We start from the raw sequence: 11,501 nt of genomic DNA, 5'->3' as shown, positions 1-11,501 counted from the left end.
TTTAAATACTATAATTAATTTTATTTATTTGTTGAAATAAACTTCATAAGTGTATTTTCTTAGAAGGGATATTTAGACAAAACAATGCAAATTCCATAATGTAAACGGATGTAGTAGTGATGCATTACCTTTTAAGTATTTAAATATTTTCTTTTGGCAACAGAAATGACCAACTTCATAGAGAAAAGGAAATAAAATAAGTCATCCTCACCCAGAAGTTGTGTGATTCTAATTGGTGTCATCAATATTATTCTCTTGAAATTGTTATAGCAACATTAAGAATGATGTGGGATAGAGAGATATTCTGTTTATATCTTGCTTTCTGTGGCAGTGATTTTTTTGACATTTAAATTCTCTACTATATTAAATGTGTGTGAAAGTCTCATTTTTGTCTGTGCAGATTCAAATTTAGCCGAGTTAAGTATTCGGAAAATACCAGATGGGAGCATGACAAAGCTCTAGCACCAGCTGGAAAAAAACCTGTGTTGGCCAAATCCAGGACAAATTAAATATCAGAAAGAGTAGTGGTATTGATGTACTATACCATATTGAATTAAAAGTTAAAAGAAACAGCATTTCATATTTTTTTAATTTTTGAATTTTTTAATTAAGATTTTTATCTTTTACATATACATTTATAGTGTTACACATATATGCAATAAACTACCTACAGTAAAAAGAACCGTGACAGAGTCAAGAATTACATAAATGTTACATTCTTAGTGTTTTGGATATTTGTATTTGGCAGTCTTGAAGAAAACGTCTTTCTTACCTCGGTGCATTTAATTTTTATATCAAGTAATAGTGATAGATTATTATTTCATTTTTAACATCTTCATTCAGGATAATGGGTTCCATGTTCATGCAGATACAATGTGGTATTATGAGTTCCTGTCAACAACATAAAAGCTAACCTTACTACTATGTAACCCTGCTATGCTCACTCACTTTTACTAGCTTGTAAAACTGAATGATGTGTATCTTCTGGAGAAATCTAAAATTAACATAAAACTGTAAATAAAATACATTTATTGTTGTTTTTGCAATTAAAAATTATAAATGTGTGAACTTAAATAAAATTGAAAACACAAATCAATAACAACTTAATTACTATGAAAAGAAAAATTTCAGGGCTGGAAAAGATAGCTCAGTGGGTAAAAGAACTGTCTGCTTTTCTAAAGGACCAAAGTTCAATTCCCAGCACCCACTTGGCAGTTCACAACTGTCTGTAACTCCATTTCTATGTGATCTGACAGCCACACATGAATGCATATAAATTAAATTACTAGAAACAACAACAACAAAAAAAAAAAAAAAAAAAAAAAGGAAGAAAAAATTCAGAGGGTAATTGTGGAGGAATGCCTTGAGTAGATATAGCAATTGTCAATAAAATGATGTTTGGCCAATCTGCTGGGCCAGGAAATGGAGGGTGGAGCTCCAGAGAGGAGGTTGGAAGAGCTGGTGGCTGGACAGTTGAGACTTGGGAAAGAAGCTGGCCCAGCAGTCAACAGATTGGTAAATTATATGTATATATATATATATAGGTTTTTGAGGCCATAGGATTTGAGTAGTTGAGATTCTGCCCCATTGTAGTGGTTGCAGCTTTAAAATACACTTTAATCTCCCTGTTGGTGCCCTAGGACAGAGTGATAAGTTAATTGCAACAGATAACCTTTAATTCAAGGAAATTACCAATCATTTGAAGTATTTAAGGAAATATGAAACTTAGTTCAAATTTTAATGGTATAAATGTGTAAGTTTGACTGTTAACTTATATTCATGTTTAATCCAAAAAACTGCATTTTTTTTTTTTGTAAGCAGCACTTTAGTCTCTGAAGAACAGAGAGTTTAACAGTGTGTGAAACAGAGAAGCACTCAGTGTACACCAAAATATCAGTAGTTCCAATAATCAATGACATTCTAATAATTTTATATCTAATTTTGTATAGAAGACACCATATTAAGAATTAATATTTCTGCATATTATATTATATTAATTATATTATATTATATTCACATTTTAAACAGCATTATTTAATATCAACTATAGTTTAAAATCAAAGAAAAAAGTAGCCTTTGTAGCCTTGTGTACTGATGAACATGCACCTTGAGGTTCTAGGTTTACATGTGTGATGACAATCTGAACCTTAACACTTTATGGCTTTATGTTCATACAGGAAGATGCACTGGAAAGCTTAAGTGTTCATTTGTGCCATAATCAAGCACAATATTTTAAATTGGTTTTTTTTAGATATTGTAAATTACTTTAAATTTAAATACATGCTTTAAATGTATCAGGGCAGGGCTTTTTTTTTTTATTTGTTTTTGAAAATAACATATTCAGATTACATCCCGATTGTTATCCTATCACTTGTATTTTCCAGATCCCTGCCTCCGTCTTTTTCTCTTTTCCCCTCTCCTAGACCTTTGACAGAAGAAGACCTCCTCCCCCATCATATGACCACAACCTATCAGATTTCTTCCAGGTAGTCTTCTTCCCCTTCTTCTGAGTTCAGCCAGGCCTCCCCACCAAGAGGAAGTGGTCAAATTGGTGGCACCAGAGTGCCTGTCAGTGGCAGTCCCTGCTCTCCCCACAACCATGGAGAATGAGCTGTCCATTGGCTAGATCTGAACAGGGGGTCCTTGGTTGGTACAGCAGTTTGTGCAGGACCCCCTGGGTCTAGATCTGCCAGCCTTGAAGGTCTTCTTGTGGGACTCCTGGACCCTCCAGTTCCCAGGGTTTTTCAAAATGCACTTCTCTCTCTCTCTCTCTCTCTCTCTCTCTCTCTCTCTCTCTCTCTCTCTCTCTCTCTCTCTCTCTCTCTCCTGTATGTGAGTATGTGTGCATATGTGTGTGAAATAAAATATTTTATTTCTCAAACACAATAATGTCTGAATCCTCTGGAAGTTTCCAGGTGCTGGCTTGAAAACTCAGTGATAATATTAGTTGTACAACATAACTTTTAATTTGTTTTTCTGGTCTGTTGAACAAGACATTCATCTGTGACAGCACCCACCTGTCCAGCTGTGATGTTTCTGTAGCTATGAACGTTCTGCGCATGATCTATCCATATATGAGACAGTTTTCAATTTGAGTGGATTAAATTGTCTAGACTTAAGCAGACTCTTCATTTAAATTTAAAGCAGAATTGTTATGGAGAACAACCTCAGAGTGATTGCCAATAAAGTTGATATGAGCACTTATCTTTCCTAAAGAAACTTTATATTACAGGTTCACCAACAAACCAATAGAGTTAAGACATCCTGAATCCCCTTACTCATGCCCACTGCCTTTTCTGAGATGATGAATCAGAATCATAAAGATTTGCAACAGCTCAATCCACTGTATAAGAAACCACAAAAATCTTCTCAACTCAACTGTGACTGTCTAAGCTGTTGAAAGAATCTGTATTATTGTTTACATCTGAGACGTCCAATTACCATAATATTGAACTGACAGACCATTTCAGTAACTGTAGGTAAAAATTTAAGTATCACTTAGGATTTTAGTAATTGCTTGGAATTCAACTTGATATTCTTTAAACATTTCGTTAACTGTGCTTCCATAAGCCAGCTTTCAATTTAGTTTAGATTAATGTAAGAAAGCGTTTCAACAGGGGTTCTCATGCAGTCAAAATGGACACACTAGCTGACGTTAAATGTAGTAATAAACATTTATTCAGTTTCATAATCTATTAATATACTTTCAATGATTCTTCTAATCATGCTATGTTAGATTGTTACTGGATTGTTTTGATTTTTTTTTAAAACCACACGGATACTATTGAGATGCAGTTTTCAGTGGGTTCAGCACCAGGTTGAGTTTCATTCTTTGCTCCATTGTTACCAGTCGTTTTCTCATCATTTATTTTGGCCAACAGAGAAGTAGAGAACACAATCAAATTATCACAGAGATGTTGCTCCTGGACAGTTTATCACAGTGAAATCAGTCTACCCCAGATAGTATAGACACCCACCATGCCTTCAGCCTAATTCCTCAGATGAAGCATCCGCACTAAATATGTGCTTCTCCTGCCCATTCGTCAAGACGTCATCCAAAATGAGACGAGCAGAAGATGAACACTCGGTCTATAGGTGAAGATTACATCTCAGAAAGCTGCGTACCTGTTGAATTTATAGAAAGTCATTAGATGTTCACAGAAGAGGTTTCCTAGCAAAAACTACTAACACAAAGTTTAAAATGTGTTGATTCTTAGCTGGGCATAGCGGTGAGTGCCTTAATCCCAGCACTTGGGAGGCAGAAGCAGGCGGATCACTGTGAGTTTGAGGCCAGTCTGGGCTACAAAGTGAGATTAGGACAGGCAGGGCTACATGGGGAAATGCTGTCTCCAAAACCAAAACCAAACCAAAACCAAATCAAACAAAAAAAAAGTGTTGAGCCCAAAAAAAGTGTTGATTCTTGAGTGTTAAGTATCAGTTTTGAGATATATATGTGGCGATTTTTCCAAATGTCACTTATTACCTTTCTATATATTCACATCTCTGTCTTTGCGTTCTTTTTAAATGATACCCCTCATTAATAAAAAAAATTATCACATCTTCAAATGGAAGAATACACTTGAATGGCATAAAATCATTAGAGAATTTTAAGGGAAGAAACATGAATACATTCAGTTCTTGTTATCATAAATTAAAGTTATAAAATTTCAAGTCTTATATGCAATCAGTGCTTGTCATCAAACCCAAAGAAGTAGATGAGTAAAATGAATGCATATTAATGTATACATACATATAATTTATTGTTTATATACAGATGTATATACATTTGTATATCTTATATTCTAAAATGTTATTGATTAGATACAAAACAGAGACAACAAAGTAGTAACATATTTCTATGATGAGTCTGAATTTCTTAACATGTATAATCATTATTTCAAATAATATTGTTTAATTCATCTAAAACATATTTCTGGTACACTCATTAGAAATGAGATAAGTTTTAGCCTAGTCAATAATAAATGGCCAACCTTTACTCATCTGTTTTAGGAGGTATACACTTGAGAGATATACTCATCAGCATATGAAGTGAGATGTTAAGTTCTAATGACTAACGTTTTGTGAAATTTAATTACCTCAGAAGACTGATAAATATTTAATCAACTGAAGGTAGTAAAGAGTAAAAATTGTCAACGTAATCCTTAGAGGAAAAAAAAAAAAAAAGAAATGTACATTGAAGTGAAGATAGATGAGTTTAGGTTGAATTATTTATGGAAATATATTTTATGTATGCTTACTGGTCTGCACACATTTAGGTGTCTCTTTCTAGGCTGATCACATGACTGCTCCGGGAATCACTTGCATAAACTATAGTTCCATGGGAAAATGTAGTCGTTGTATGTACACAAATTAAATCCTGTTTTACTATCAATACTTCCTATGTCTTTCATGACTACAATTTTACTTTATTTATATTTTCACTATTTCTTTTCCATATAGATTTATATTACTACACATATATACAATAAACTACCTACAGAAAAAAGAACCACAAAACAATCGAGAATTATATAAATGTTACATTCATAGGGTTTTGCCTATTTTTATTTGGCAACCTCGAAGAAAACATCTTTTCTCTCTTGGTGCATCTAAAATTCAGACAGGGTAAGCAAGTCCTCAATAGTTCCTGCCTTGCAAATATGTCGGTCAGTTATATTGGGCCAGAAGGCTGAACATGATGCTCCATTGTTATAGTTTTGGGCAACTGTTCAGGCAGCAAACTATCTCTGTCATTTTCTTATTTTGGAAGCTGCGAAACTGCACTTTCTGTCTATTCAGGTAATTGATTTTATGTCTTTTAATGTTTCTAGTGGGTTGAAGAACAGATAGTTTAGTTTTACAATTAAGCTTAGTTGTTTAGGGGTAAAATGTTTTTAGGTCTAGATAGATGCTTTAAGTTGATAATGATGAGATATGATAGATATTTATTTACATTCAGAAATTTCAGACGCACCAAGATAGCAAAGATGTTTTCTCCAATGTTGCCAAGTACAAATAGTCAAAACACTATGAATGTAACATTTATATAATTCCTGATTGTTTTGTGGCTCTTCTTGTTGTACGTAGTTTATTGTTTTGTGGTCTAGATACATGTTTTAAGTTGATATAGATGAGATATGACAGATATGAATGACTACAATTTTTAAAAAAGTGATTCAATCTTCCAGGGGGGAAAAAATGAGTGTATGTCATGGATTAAAATGTCCAGTAGACAATGCACAGGCTTATTTTGTTGGATATAGCTGTCAGTGTAACTTGTTTGGAACTTTGATTTTTAACATTATTTTGTAGGGTGGGTTCTCTGAAAACTTTGAATTTCTGGTCTCCCTTTGTTTCCATGTCACAAATATCGATATTATAGGTGTTTGTCACATATCCAGACTATAAAACAATAATGATGCAACACGAACTTTTATGCATGGCTGGGCAAATACTCTATAAGTGAGCTACATAGCTGTATAGGGTTGATTTATGGGCAAATACTCTATAAGTGAGCTACATAGCTGTATAGGGTTGATTTATGGTATGTAATTATAATGTGTTTTACATATATATATTTACACCTTTACATACATTTATCATATTTGTGAAGTTATCTATGAAATACATCCTGATGTATTAATGCAAAGTACTTGTCTTTAGTTAGGGACTTATTGCTGTAAAGAGGTACTTATGACCAAAGCAACTCTTATAAAGGAAAATATTTAATTGGGGGTGGCTTATAGGTTTAGAGGTTTAGTCTATTATCATCATAGTTGGAAGCATGGCAGCGTGCAGGCAGACATGGTGCTGGAAGAGATAAGAGTTCCACATCTTCATCCAAAGGCAGCCAGGAAGAGATCGGCTTCTGAAAGAAGCCAGGAGGAAGCTTTCAATGCACACCAGGCTGGGAACAAGCATAGAATCTTCTAAGTCCACCCCCGCTGTGATACACTTACTCCAACAAAGCCACACTATTTCTACAAGGCCACACTTCCTAACAGTACCACTCCCTATGGCAAAGCATTCAAACACATGGATCTGTCTATAGAAGCCAAACTTATTCAAGCCACCACAGGGCTATCTATTTTCAAGTCTTCCAGAAAGTGGGACTTGCTTGCTCTCTCTGTCAATGTTACCTTATCCATACAGGCTCTTTTCAATATAAACCCATCCACCATGATGCCTTCAGTAGAAGCTGAAGAAACTGGCCTGTCTGATCTTTGAACTGAAATCTAGAGATTATGGCCAGTAACAATGGCTAAGCCTTTATTTTTTTATTTTTTTATTTTTTTAAATTTTTTTTTAATTTTTTTTTATTAATTTATTCTTGTTACATCTCAATGTTTATCCCATACCTTGTATCCTCCCATTCCTCCCCCCCCCCCCCCATTTTCCCATTATTCCCCTCCCCTATGACTGTTCCTGAGGGGATTACGTCCCCCCTATATATTCTCATAGGGTATCAAGTCTCTTCTTGGCTACTTGCTGTCCTTCCTCTGAGTGCCACCAGGTCTCCCCCTCCAGGGGACATGGTCAAATATCCAAAATATATAAAGAACTCAAGAAATTAAACACCACCAAACCGAATAACCCAATTGAGAAAATGGGGCTTGGAACTAAACAGAGAATTCTCAACAGCGGAGTATCAAATGGCTGAGAAACACTTAAAGAAATGCTCAACCTCCTTAGTCATCAGGGAAATGCAAATCAAACAACCTCTGAGATTCCATCTTACACCCATCAGAATGGCTAAGATCAAAAATTCAAGCGACCCACCACATGCTGGCGAGGATTGGGGGAGAGAGGCACACTCCTTCATTGCTGGTGGGAATGCAAACTAGTACAGCCACTTTGGAAATCTATCTGGTGCTATCTCAGAAAAATGGGAATAGGGCTTCCTCAAGACCCAGCTATTCCACTCCTTGGAATATACCCAGAAGATGCTCCAGCACACAACAAGAAAATTTGCTCAACCATGTTCATAGCAGCCTTATTCATAATAGCCAGAACATGGAAACAGCCTAAGTGTCCCTCAGTAGAAGAGTGGATAAAGAAACTGTGGTACATATACACTATGGCTAAGCCTTTAAAAGGACAGATTCCAACTAAAACATGCTGATTGCATCTGATATCTAATCTGCATCCTAATTACCATTTCCTCTGTACTCGCTTCCCCTCACTTTTCTTTCCATCCGTATCCTCCTTATGGCTTTCATTAGAAAACAAGCAGGATTGTATGGATGATAAAAAATAAGATGAAATATAGCAAAATATATTATGCAAAACAAATAACTAACACCAAAATAGTGATTTTTCTTTTTTTTTCTTTTTTTTATTAATTTATTCTTGTTACATCTCAATGTTTATCCCATCCCTTGTATCCTCCCATTCCCCCCCCCCATTTTCCCATTATTCCCCTCCCCTATGACTGTTCTTGAGGGGGATTACGTCCCCCTATATATTCTCATAGGGTATCAAGTCTCTTCTTGGCTACTTGCTGTCCTTCCTCTGAGTGCCACCAGGTCTCCCCCTCCAGGGGACATGGTCAAATGTGAGGCACCAGAGTACGTGAGAAAGTCGTATCACACTCTCCACTCAACTGTGGAGAATATTCTGACCATTGGCTAGATCTGGGAAGGGGTTTAAAGTTTACCTCCTGTATTGTCCTTGGCTGGTGCCTTAGTTTGAGCGGGACCCCTGGGCCCAAATCTGCCTATCATATTGTTCTACTTGTAGATTTCTAGGACCCTCTGTATCCTTTTATTTTGCTATTCTCCCATGCGTCTCTCATTTAGAGTCCCAATAGGATGCCTTCCCCTCTGTCCCAGATTCATAAAAAATTGGGATGGCTATTCACTATATATTTAAATAAGATAAATAAACAACAATAAATCATTATTATAATAAAAAATATAATAAAATAAAAGAGACCAGGAGAGGTCCCCTGGCACCTTTTCCAAACCAAAAACCCAAAGCAGCAGATCCTACCAAAACTCATGTGATTCTACCAATGCAGTGGTTGCCAGGCAGGTCCTGAAAAAGCTCCTCCAGGGCAAGCCCAGTCCTCGAAAAAAGTCTCAAGGGAAAACTCAGCAGAACAGAAAACTCAGATTTCTACACCTTGTGAAGGAGCTCCAGGAAGGGCAAAGGAGAGTTGCAGTCTGAGGAAAGAAGAAAAAGAGATGAGCTGATTGAGAGCAGGAAGGAAGAAGCATGAAGACTGACATCACTGACGGCAAATGCAGGGGTGTGATTGTCACCAAGCGGTCTCCCGGGGAGACTTTGTGGTAGAACACCATTGGGACCTCATTGCCACTACCGATGCCAAGAAGCTGGAGGCTCTGTACGCACAAGACCCCTCCACGGACTGCTACATGTATTTTCAGTATCTGAGCAAAACCTATTGCATGGATGCCACTCAAGAAACAAACCATTGGGGAGGCCGATCAATCACAGTAAGTGTGCGGACTGACAGACCAAACTGCATGACATCATTGGTGTGCCTCACCTCATTCTCATCGCCTCCAGAGACATTGCCACTTGTGAGGAGCTCTTGTATCGCTATGGAGACCGAAGCGAGGCCGCCATCAAGCCTACCTACCCTTGCCTGAAGCATTAACCATGCCGCCTCAGCCTCCCTGCCACCCTGCCTCCTTTCAAACCACTAAGTGCCCTTAAAGGGACATGGATATTTTTTTTACACACACTTACTCCTACGTAATTACTTCAAATGTTTAAAAAAGTATATTAAAGATGCCTTTTCATGTAGTATTTAAATATCTGTTACAGGTTTCCAAGGTGGACGTGGACAGATTGCCTTATATTACCAAAACTTTTATATGCAAGTTGAAGGTTTGTGCTTCCCGCGCAGTCTAAGACTCAGTTCGGGTTTTAGAAATGGAGGTGAACGAGAATTAGAAAGCCAGACTCTGCCCAAAATGAAGGCAGGACTCCCCTGCACTCCACGTCCAAGGGCAGGCAGCCGTGAGGGTGCTGCCACGCCCCCTCCCCCCCCCAACGCACAGCCTGGACAGGATGTCTCCAAGCTCTTGTTTTTCTTAGCGTCTTGACAGGTGTACACATTGAGGTGTATGAATCGTTTAAAAAAAATTTTACAGTAAGCTAATCTTCCCCTCTGTTTTCTCCAAAGCTTACTTTGCCTGGGGCTCAGTGACCCAGCCAGGAACAGACCTCATCCTGGGGCTTATAGCTTTTCCAGGCACCTGGAAGTGTTTGATTAAAGGCGGGCTGGGAAAAGGACTGTTGTCCTGCCGAAGCAGGCCAGGTCTCTTGTAACCACATTAATTCTTTATAGAAATGTGAACACTGAATTTATTTTTAAAAATAAACAATTAAAAAAATAAAACATTAAAAAAATTAAAAAGAAAAAAATAGAAAAAAAACCCACAGAAAACAACTTATATGTGTATAGGTTTTGAAGGGAGAAAAATGAATGCGTTTTTCTTTTTCTTCTAGGGTTCTTTTACTTCTATTTTTTTGGTTTGGCTGGCTGGTTTGTGTAGAGAAGATTTAAGATAGTACCCTATTCAAATCAAAAGTGAAGATTTGTAGTGGGAGCAGAATTACTAAGCCCCGCCCTCCTGCCCCTACACCTCAATTCTGCTGCGTGGAAAGTTCTCTACCTGCTGTCAAGGCAGAACCCCTGGTATCCCACGAAGATGCTGCCAGTCTAGGACCTCTGCCTGCTTAAGACATGTTGGCAAAAGGGTCCTTAGTAGCCAGAGGACCAGGATGATACTTCAGTTTTGGCCTGTGATAGCAAGAGTAGGTGGCTTCCTTGTCCCTCCCCGGGAAGAGCTAGTTCTCACCACTCTCCTTCAATCCAGGGGCTGGGGCTCAGGAGAGCCAGGTATAAGAACCTTCCCTTGTCCCTACCACCTCCCTCATCCTCGAGGCTCAGGATGGTGCTACCTAAAAAAGTCTTCCCCACACCCCTTGCTAGCCCGGTCAGCGGCCAAACTTAGAGGAGCATCTGACAGGAGGGTGTAACTGTGAGATAAAAATGCCTTGGTTGTACCTGTGTGTGTCTTAGCTTTGTATTTACATACCAAACAAAAAAAGAAAGAAACTTGAAACTTATTTGTCATTACAAAAATAAAGCAAAAATTAAAATATTTATTGCCAGGCCAAAAAAAAAAATTATAAGCATACTTAAGTAAAGATGAAAGAGAATATTTTTTAGATAATACATTTTATTTTTTGAAAGTTTGATAAATGCCTAAAATGTATATTATTCATATAGTTCTACCATTACCTTTCTCCAATTTTTCCTTGTGGCCCTACTCATTCTGCCTCTATAAGGTAATATTTTGAACTTGAACTAATTAATATAATTAATTTAGTAAATCAGTGGTAATAGATAAAATGACATATAGCAATTTTTATTGTTTCTTTGGTTCATATAAAAGTAAATATTAAAATACACATTATTATTTATTTATTAAAATTCTTTATAGGTAGAAATGTAAAATCATTTC

At 36.9% G+C, this 11,501-nt stretch overlaps 1 pseudogene; it reads left to right on the top strand.

The window, feature by feature from the left end:
• The first annotated feature begins 8,926 nt into the window (after positions 1–8,926).
• On the top strand, positions 8,927–9,622 carry LOC127193764 (N-lysine methyltransferase KMT5A-like; annotated as a pseudogene).
• The last annotated feature ends 1,879 nt before the right edge of the window (positions 9,623–11,501 follow it).

The sequence above is a fragment of the Acomys russatus genome, chromosome 9, assembly GCF_903995435.1.
Source record: "Acomys russatus chromosome 9, mAcoRus1.1, whole genome shotgun sequence".
NCBI classification, from domain to species: domain Eukaryota; kingdom Metazoa; phylum Chordata; class Mammalia; order Rodentia; family Muridae; genus Acomys; species Acomys russatus.
The sequence above is the reverse complement of the archived record's forward strand: the minus strand, read 5'-3'. Positions and strand labels throughout refer to the sequence as shown.